This window comes from Notamacropus eugenii, chromosome 6 (assembly GCF_028372415.1).
Source record: "Notamacropus eugenii isolate mMacEug1 chromosome 6, mMacEug1.pri_v2, whole genome shotgun sequence".
NCBI classification, from domain to species: Eukaryota; Metazoa; Chordata; class Mammalia; order Diprotodontia; family Macropodidae; genus Notamacropus; species Notamacropus eugenii.
The window spans coordinates 382,188,601-382,197,603 of record NC_092877.1 but is presented as its reverse complement, the minus strand read 5'-3'; the positions used below and the strand labels follow the sequence as shown (position 1 = coordinate 382,197,603).

The following is a 9,003-nucleotide window of genomic DNA, read 5'->3' as shown; positions in this document are numbered from 1 at the left end:
CCTTTCCTTCTTCTCTCTCTTTCTCTCTCCCTCTCTCTCTGTTTTCAAGTTTTCTTACCCAAAATTACTCATATGGTAATGTTTTGCATGGTTGCACATGCGTAACATATTGCTTTCCATCGCAGACAGAGGGAAGGAGAGGAAGGAAGAATACAATTTGGAGCTCAAAACTTAAAAAAAAGAAATCTAAAATTGTTTTTATACATAATTTGGGGAAAATAAAATATTAATAAAATAAAATACTTACCACAGTACCTGACACAAAGTAGACATTTAAAACAATGATTATTTCCTTCCTATTCAAAAGTGAAAGGAGCCTCTTAGTGAACCTTTGTCAGCTGCCAACGCTCACCACTTACCTAGGAACTCACAACTCATCACTCCCAACCCATTCTAGAATTTCATTGAGAATCACACTCAAATCTCTAATTTTTGGAATCTATGTTTGCCCTTTTTGATATCTGAGGCACCATTTGCCCACCTTCAGCCTTCAGGAAGCTTTTTGTTTTTCTTGGTCCTTCCTCAAACCCTACAAAAAAAAAAAAAAAAAGGGTGATTCAGCAACATCCCTGGAAGTAATCTCCATCTGGAAGGACATAATTCATTTGAGCTGGGAGATTCGAAAGGAGCAGCAGCAGCAGCACTGCTATGAACAATTGTAATGCTATCAACAGCTCACATTGAAGAAGCACTTGAAGTGTTGCAAAGCACTTTGCAAATATTAACTGATTTTATCCTTATTAAAAAAATAAACTGGAAAGTAGATGTTATTATTATGTCCATTTGACAGATGAGGAAACAGAGGAAGATAGTAGTGAAGTGACTTGCCCTGAATCACACAGCTTGCAGATATCTAAGGCCAGACTTGAACTTGGGTCTTCTGACTACAGGATGAGAACTCTATTCACCATGCTTTCTTACTACCTTATTTATTAGCTTATCTTAGACATCCTTTCCTTCTTAGTGAGTTTTGTTCCACCAGGCATTGAGGCAGTATGGTGGATAGGAGGCTGCAGTGAACCTGACAAGTCATTTTTCTGTCTTCGATTTCCTGACTCAGTGACCCACAAGGGCAGTTCCAGGTTTACACCTTTGATCCTTACTCTTTTTGGTTTGAATATATTGTCCCTGATACGACCCAGGCTAATCACAATTCCCATTTCATCAAGCTCCATTGGCATTTGATATTATCTACCTTCCTGGACCAAGATTCCAAAGTCACTGAATTTCTTATTTGTATTCTGGGGGCTAATATGTAAATGCTTTGGGCCTTAAGAATGGTCCTAGAGGCTTGTCCTGAGTACCTCCTTTTGTGCCTCTGTCGTACTATTACTATGGCATCTATTTTCAGTTTTCTGGCCCTAGTGTATGAAACAGCCCAGGTCTCAACCATGGGTTCTTATTTGTTTAATGACCATTCCAGTCCTCAGGAAGCTCATTTGCCTCATTATTCAGGGCCTTCTTGCCAAGCTGGTTCTCTTCTTGTTCCTCACACACACACATCTCTCTATCTCCTGTCTCTATACCATTTTTTGTGTTTTACAGGTGGTCTCCTATCCCTCAGGTCCATTCCTACCTCATCTATGCCTCTTAGAATCGTTTTTCCTTCAACACTCTGCTCAAGCAAAACCCTCTAGCAAGGGTGGGGAACCTGTGGCCTCAAGGCCACATATGGCCCTCTAGGTCCTCAAATGTTGCCCTTTGGTTGATTCCAAACTTTACAGAACACATTTGTTTGGAGTCAGTCAAAGGGCCACACTTAAGGAGCTGAAGGGCCACATGTGGCTTCAAGGTCAAAGGTTTCACAGGTCCCACTCCTTTGGGAAGACTTTTTGGATCTCCCCTACCCTCAAAATATTTTGTCTTTATTTTGAATTTATTTGGATCTTCTTAAGTTCATGCTTTTCCCCTCTCTCCTGATCAAATGTAAGATCCTAAGGAAAGGCAGTTGTTTCACTATCCTTTCTGTATCTGCAGACATGAGTGCTTGCATAGCACACAGGAGAAATCTAATAAATATTTGGGAATGGATGGATCAACTGAGGCCACCAATCTTTATCTCTGGCCCAGACCTCTGCCCTAAGTTTGAGTCTTTTATCTCTGGCTTCCTCTTAGGAATTTCTGTGCAGAAGTCCTCCAGACACTTGAGAGATCAGCTATCCCATACAGAGTCTAACGTTTTCCCCTTTCAAGACAGCCCTCCCTCTTGACTTCCCATTTTAGCAACAAACTCACCACCTCCCATATAGCCAAGCCTACAGCTTCCTAAGCATGTTTGATTGATCCCTTACTGCCTGAGAAGTACAAGGGATAGATAAATAAGGAGCAGCAAGGGGTTGGATAAAGGACACTTAAGTTTCCATTGAGCTTTCTAGAACATCATCTTGACAGCACCTCTTTTTATATTGGACTCGTTCCACTTCCAAGAAGAGTCACCAAGATTGCCTCTGAAGCCCCTTTGAAGGAGTCCCATGCCTACAAGCTTTCTGCACCCTCAGTTTTGTTGGTATGGTGCTTGGAAACCACTTACCAAGGAAGACTCATTAGAAAAACCAGCAGTAAGACTGTAGGTCAAATGCCAACAGGTCATCTGTTCATGTTCATTCTCATATGAAACATCATGGGAGGTCTGCAAAGTAGCTGGGGAAGCTTAAGATTGGCATACCCCATCTTTCGTTCTCACTGAGCCTTTCACTCTCTGATACATTCACTGGAATCTTCAACAAGACAGTTTTGGGTAGGCAGTCAGTGAAACAGATTGGGATGGGAAAAGTCAGCCTAAAGGTAATGAGTTTGACAGAGAAGTAGAGGCGTAGAAGCATGCTTCCCAAATGATTGAACTATATTGGTCCATTCTGCAAGCAACCATGGCTCTTTAACCAATACAACCAAAGTTTTGGCTGTTGGCAGCAGCTGTTTTCACCAACATTTTTTTTTGGCTGACACTCACTAACATCTGGTTACAAATGAGAAAGGTCAGTCTTCAGCCCTGAAACTGTTGGATGTTGGATTTCTTACATGTGTCGTGGAGATGATTAAATTTAACCAAGATAGTCTAGAGGGATTTGTACCTGTTGGTCTGGTGCTTTAAGTGTCTGCATATATTGGGGATGGATGGGGTGGGAGGGGTGGAATCCTACATCTAGAATTTCTTCCCAGGTCTCCTGATAATATCCCTGTTGGCTGGCCTTGAAACCACACTGAGACAGCAGCAGACCTAAGTTCAGATCCTTCCTGCTTCAGATGCTGACTAGGTCTTGTCCTCACTCCCCTTTTTTGGTAAATACTATTTTTTTAATTATATAAAAAAGGTCATTTTCAGCATTCATTTTTATAAGATTTTACCTTTCATTTTTCTTCTCCTTCCTTCCCTGTCCCTCCTCCCCAAGATAGTGAGCAATCTGATGTAGGTTACATATGAGCAACCATGTCAAACATATTTCCACATTAGTCATGTTGTGAAAGAAGAAAGAGAACAAGAGGGAAAAGTCACAGACAAACAAACAACAAGAAAACAAAGTGAAGCTAGTCTGCTTTGATCTGCTTTCAGACTCCGTAGTTCTTCCTCTGGATGTGGATGGCATTTTCCACCATGAGCTTTTAGAAGGTGTCTTAGATAATCGCATAGCTGAGAAGAGCTAAGTCTATCACTGGTGATCATGGCACAATGTTACTGTGACTGTTACTGTGTACAATGTTCTCCTGGTTCTGTTCACTTCATTCAGCATCATTTCATATAGGTTTTTCCTGAAATCTTGGTTGCTCATCATTTCTTATAGTGCAATAGTATTTCATTACATTTATATACCACATGTTCAACCATTCCCCAACTAATGAGTATTCTCTCAATTTCAAATTCTTTCCCACCACAAAAAGAGCTGTAATAAATATTTTTGTATATGTGGGTCCCTTGCCTTTTTTATGATCTTTTTGCAATACAGACCTTATAGTGATATTGCTGTGCCAAAAGGTATGCACAGTTTGATAGCCTTTTGGGCATAATTCCATATTGTTCCCCAGAATAGATGGATCAGTTCACAATTCTACCAACAATGCATTAGTATCCCAATTTTCCCACATCTTCTCCAACATTTATTATTTTCCTTTTCTGTCATATTAGTCCATCTGACTTGTGTGAGATGATACCTCGGAGCTGTTTTAATGTGCATTTCTCTAATCAATAGTGAGTTAGAGTACTTTTTCACATGACTATGGATAGCTTTTATTTCTTCATCTGAAAACTGTTCATACCCTTTGACCATTTATCAATTATGACATATATATGACATGATAATGACTTGTATTCTAATAAATTTGACTCAATTCTCTATCTATTTTAGAAATGAGGACTTTGTCATAAACACTGGCTATAGAAATTGTTTCCCACCTTTCTACTTCCCTTCTTCTAATCTTGGTTGCATTGGCTTTGTTTGTACAAAACCTTTTTTGTTTAATGTAACCAAAACTATCTATTTTGCATTTCATAGTGTTCTCTATCTCTCGTTTGATCATATGTTCTTCCCTTCTCCATAATCTGACAGATTAAACTATTCTATGCTCTCCTAATTTGCTTATGGTGTCAACCTTTATGTCTAAGTCGTGCTCATTTTGACCTTATCTTGTATACAGTGTGAGATGTTGGTCTATGCCTAGTTCCTGCCCTACTATTTTCCAGTTTTCCCTGCTCCCAAATAGCGAGTTCTTATTCCAGAAGCTGGATTCTTTGGACTTATCAAAAATGGACTCTATTTTCTTATCTGTAATATGAGAAGGTTGGTCTCACTCTCCACTAAAGTCTCTTCTGGCCCTAAGTTTACAATCTTGCTTACTTAATAAAAGTCTTGCTTGGTTCCTCCCATTGTCTCCCTCCTTTTCTTTAGTTTGGATATACGTCTGGGCACAGTAAAAGAGGAATGGTGGCATATCAGTGTTGGGAGAGATGGAATTAGCGAAGAGGAAAGGGCTGTTTTGTTTTCTGTCCCTTCAGCTGTCCCTTCTGGAGGAGTCATACTCCCCTTCCCACACATCTTGGCCAATGAATCTCTTGCCTTTAGAAGATTCAACAGCTCTAATGGAAAGAAGATCATGGTAGTCTCCCACCACTTCTGGCCAGCAGGACCTGCAGTTCTGGGTGTACTAGGAAATTTATAGGCCTATGTAATTGGGACTACAGCCAAGGTAACAGTTTAATAACACCCGTTCAGTCAGGTCCTCCAAGGGCAATGCAACTTGGAGCTTACTGAATGTTCTTTCACTATTTTAAATTCCTTCACATGCCAGGGGATATGCATCTGAGTAACTGGGCCAATGATTTTGTCTTAGGTTTCTCTCCTTTTTCATTCCCATGAGCCCTGAAGAACCAGCTGGAACAATCAAAGCAAAGGCAGCATGTTTTCTGAGAGCCTCCTCCTAGCTGGCGCCCACCTCCTGGGCTCCTTACCCAAAAATCCCTCCATCTCATAAAAGAGGGCTGGTGAGGGACACAAATACAAACACCATGAGGTCACTTATTCCAGAGTATAACAGGATACAGACTCTTGGAAGAAAACTGTTTAAATGTCCTCTTGGAAAATAATGTGTCTCAGAGCACAGAACACATTATAATTTTTTTCCAAAGCCCCCAAAAGTACAGCGCACAAAACAGTGGGTCTTTCTTTTATTTTTTCATGTGGTTTTTGCAATGATTCTATTTTTGGAAGAAGAGGAATCTAGAAGGAGCCTTCAGTCCCTTGCATTTTCCAAGGTCTGACCTGGCATCCAGGAACAAGGGATCTTTGCAGACTGGTGATGACAAATCCACTCAGAGATAGGGGTAGCTGTCTGGCTGGATGGGAGAATAATTTTAAAAAGTATATTTGTCAGCCCACTTTCTTCTGCTAAATTCTTGCTACAACATATAGAGACACAGAAAGCCAGGTCTAGAAGGGATGTCCAAAGAATCCTCATGGGGGGAATGTTGCAGCTGTCTTTGAATCTTGGAAAGGTTGCCATGGAGAAGAGAAATGAGTCTCATTTCATTTGGTTCCGCAGAACAGAGCTCAGAGCAGTGGGTGGCAATTACAAGAAGGCCATATTCAATTTCATATAACTATAACCCTTGTATCAGGCTCATTTGAAAGAAAGATAAGTGTGGAATAGGAGGGAGTCCTATTATGGTTCTCTTAGCTAAAGCTACATCTCTGAATCTGGGCCATGTTTTGTAATTGTAGAACTCAGTATACCCCATACTAACACATAATTCTGAACATTACTGAAGAGGGTCTTAAGACAAAAGATAAAAACAGCCTTTAATCCCAAATAACTCACAGTTAAAAACATTCTAGCCTTCCATACCCCACCTTGCACACCCTCCAGTATCATTTGGAGGCATGGAAGGCTGGGGTATAAATAGTACTGGTCCAAGGATCAAGTCTTGGCCATTCCATTCCTACCCATGTGATGTCACTTAACTTTCTTGTCCTGTTTCCTAATCAATAAAATAAAGGGATTAGACTAAACAGCAGAGAACTCATCAACAAATTTAGATTTTTAAAAGATTTGTAAAAAATGATGAACCACAGCAAACAATAGAGGGTAAATTCAAAGGACTGAATGAGTGAGGGAGTGAATGAGTGAATGAAACATCCTTGAGTAAGGGCTTTAAAAGCACTCAGCTAAATGCTGGAGAGAAAATGAGGTTGGTTTGTCTGCCCTGTCTGCGGCAGTTGTTGGTGTGGAGAATGACAGGTCCTTGTTCCATAGGGTTTACTTTGCTCCCTGACATTGTGGCTGTGGGGGCCAGGGTGGAGGAGGGTTGGTAAGGATTCCATAATGGACACTTTTCTGTAAGGATAGCATGAAGACTCTGATAGTTCAAAATGAGATAAGACCAGTGAAGAAATTAAGGAATGAGAAATTATATTGGGGGAAATGGGGGAATCAAAGAAATGAGGGGACCACAGCTTTGGCTGAATGAATTGGTGAGAACAGATAGAACTCAGAGAAGGCAGACCTATGCTGTCTTCTGTTTATTTGGAAAAGATAAAATAGTGAGAGGTAAGTGAATTTGAACCGTAAGAGAAGTAAGAGGTAGAAAGAAAGCACACCAAGGTCCATGATGATCACAAGGCAAATGTCTGCCTTGGATAGTGATGACTTGGTCACTGACTTCTGAAAGGGCATGGAGAGCAGGAGAAAAAGACCTAAGTTTGGGGAAGGATAAACATTCTGATTTTTAAAAATGATAAGAGAATGCAGTCTTTAAACAAAATGTCACTTACTTTTACTTGGACTCCTGAGAATATTCAGAACTAAATTATTAAAGGAATGGGCAATTAGTATTGATTAAGGGATAGTCTGAGTCCAAATGGCTTCAACAAAGACAGATTTTACCAAATCAACCTTATCTCCTTTTTCAACAAGCTTATTAGACTGTTAGATCAAGGGGATACCATGGACATAGCTTAGCTAGAGTTTAGCAAAGCAATAGGGAAGTTCTCTCATGCCCTCTTTATGGCATAGCTGGGGACATGGAACTAGATCATAACATGCCTTCTCATGGACTGAGAATTGATTATATGTCTGGACTCAAATAGAAGTCATGACTGGTTTAGTTTCACCATGGAAGGAGGTCTCTAGTGGACTAAGGAACATGTGCTTGGCCCTCTACTATTTACCGTTTCATTTTGTCTTGTTTTCCAGCAATTTGGATGGAGGGATGGATATTCTGTTTGTCAAATGTTCATGAGATCCAATTGTTGAATGGATGTTTAATAAGAAGGTCATCTGTGGTAAAGAAGAAAGAGGTACCATTCTGGATACAGGAGACGCAGGGTAAATCTAAACCTCAGAAAAGTATTGTCCATATGATATTAGAGAAGCCATTTAAACTTCCCTGGATTTCTGTTTCCTCATCTGTAAAATGAGAGGTTTGGAACAGATGGTCTCTGAGGCTGATTCCAGCTTGAAATTTATGGTCCTATCATTCTTTGTGATAGATATGGCGAGATAGTAGCGTGACTGAAAACGATCTGGCCTTTCTGATCGCCTGAGGTACCCATGAGGAGGGCTGTAAACAGGCATGGTACCCAGCCAAAATGGCATGATTCTGAAGCACCATTTCCACAAAGGCTGGCAAAGACAAGTTGCTACATGGTTTAACCAGCCAACCAGGAAGATCAGAAGGTGAAAGTCTTGTCAAGCAAAAGCCCGTTGAATTGTCCCTCACCCTGCATCTGGTCCTATCTGGGCCATCGTGAGGTGCCCTACTATACGATATCACAACAAAGTAATGCTGGTAGAGGATTCAGCTTGGAAGAGCTTCAAGTGGTTGGTATCCATAAAAAAGTGGCACAGACCATTGGTATCTTTGTGGACCCTCATCGCTAAAGTAAGTTTAGAGTCTCTTCAGGCAAATGTGCAGCGACTGAAAGAATATCGTTCCAAACTTATCCTCCTCCCAAGGAAGCCATCTGTACCCAAGAAGGGATATAGCTCTGCTGAAGAACTCAAGTTGGCAACCCAGCTATGCCCATCAGAAATGTCTACAAGAAAGAGAAAGCTTGTGTCATTACTGAAGATGAGAAGAATTTGAAGGTATTTGCTAGTCTTTGAGTGGGTTGGGTCAATGCCTGTCTCTTTGGAATCCAGGCAAAACGAGTCAAGGAGGCTGCAGAGCAAGATGTTGAGAAAAAAAAAGTAAAGAGCCTCTGAGAACTCTGAACAAAATAATACAAAATAGCTGCATGACATTGTCTTGGATCAGCTGTACAGAGCTGGAGAGGGATTAAAAAGCCAATTTGTCTGGGGGAAGAGTCCTGGGAGCAGGTTGCTCTCCTTGTTCCTGAACAGGTGTGGCCATTTGCTGGCCTCAGGATCATTAAAAGACTGCTGACATAGGCTTTAGGTTTTGGAGGTAAAACACCTGGGCCTTGGTCCAGCTCTCTTCTGTTGACAGTCTTAAAAGTGGCTTTTGGCTCCTTCTCTAGCTGCTCTCTGTTTCCATTGCGAGCCTTAACTGCCTTG

At 40.9% G+C, this 9,003-nt stretch overlaps 1 pseudogene; it reads left to right on the top strand.

The window, feature by feature from the left end:
* The first annotated feature begins 8,059 nt into the window (after positions 1-8,059).
* Positions 8,060-8,691, top strand: LOC140512443 (large ribosomal subunit protein eL13 pseudogene; annotated as a pseudogene).
* The last annotated feature ends 312 nt before the right edge of the window (positions 8,692-9,003 follow it).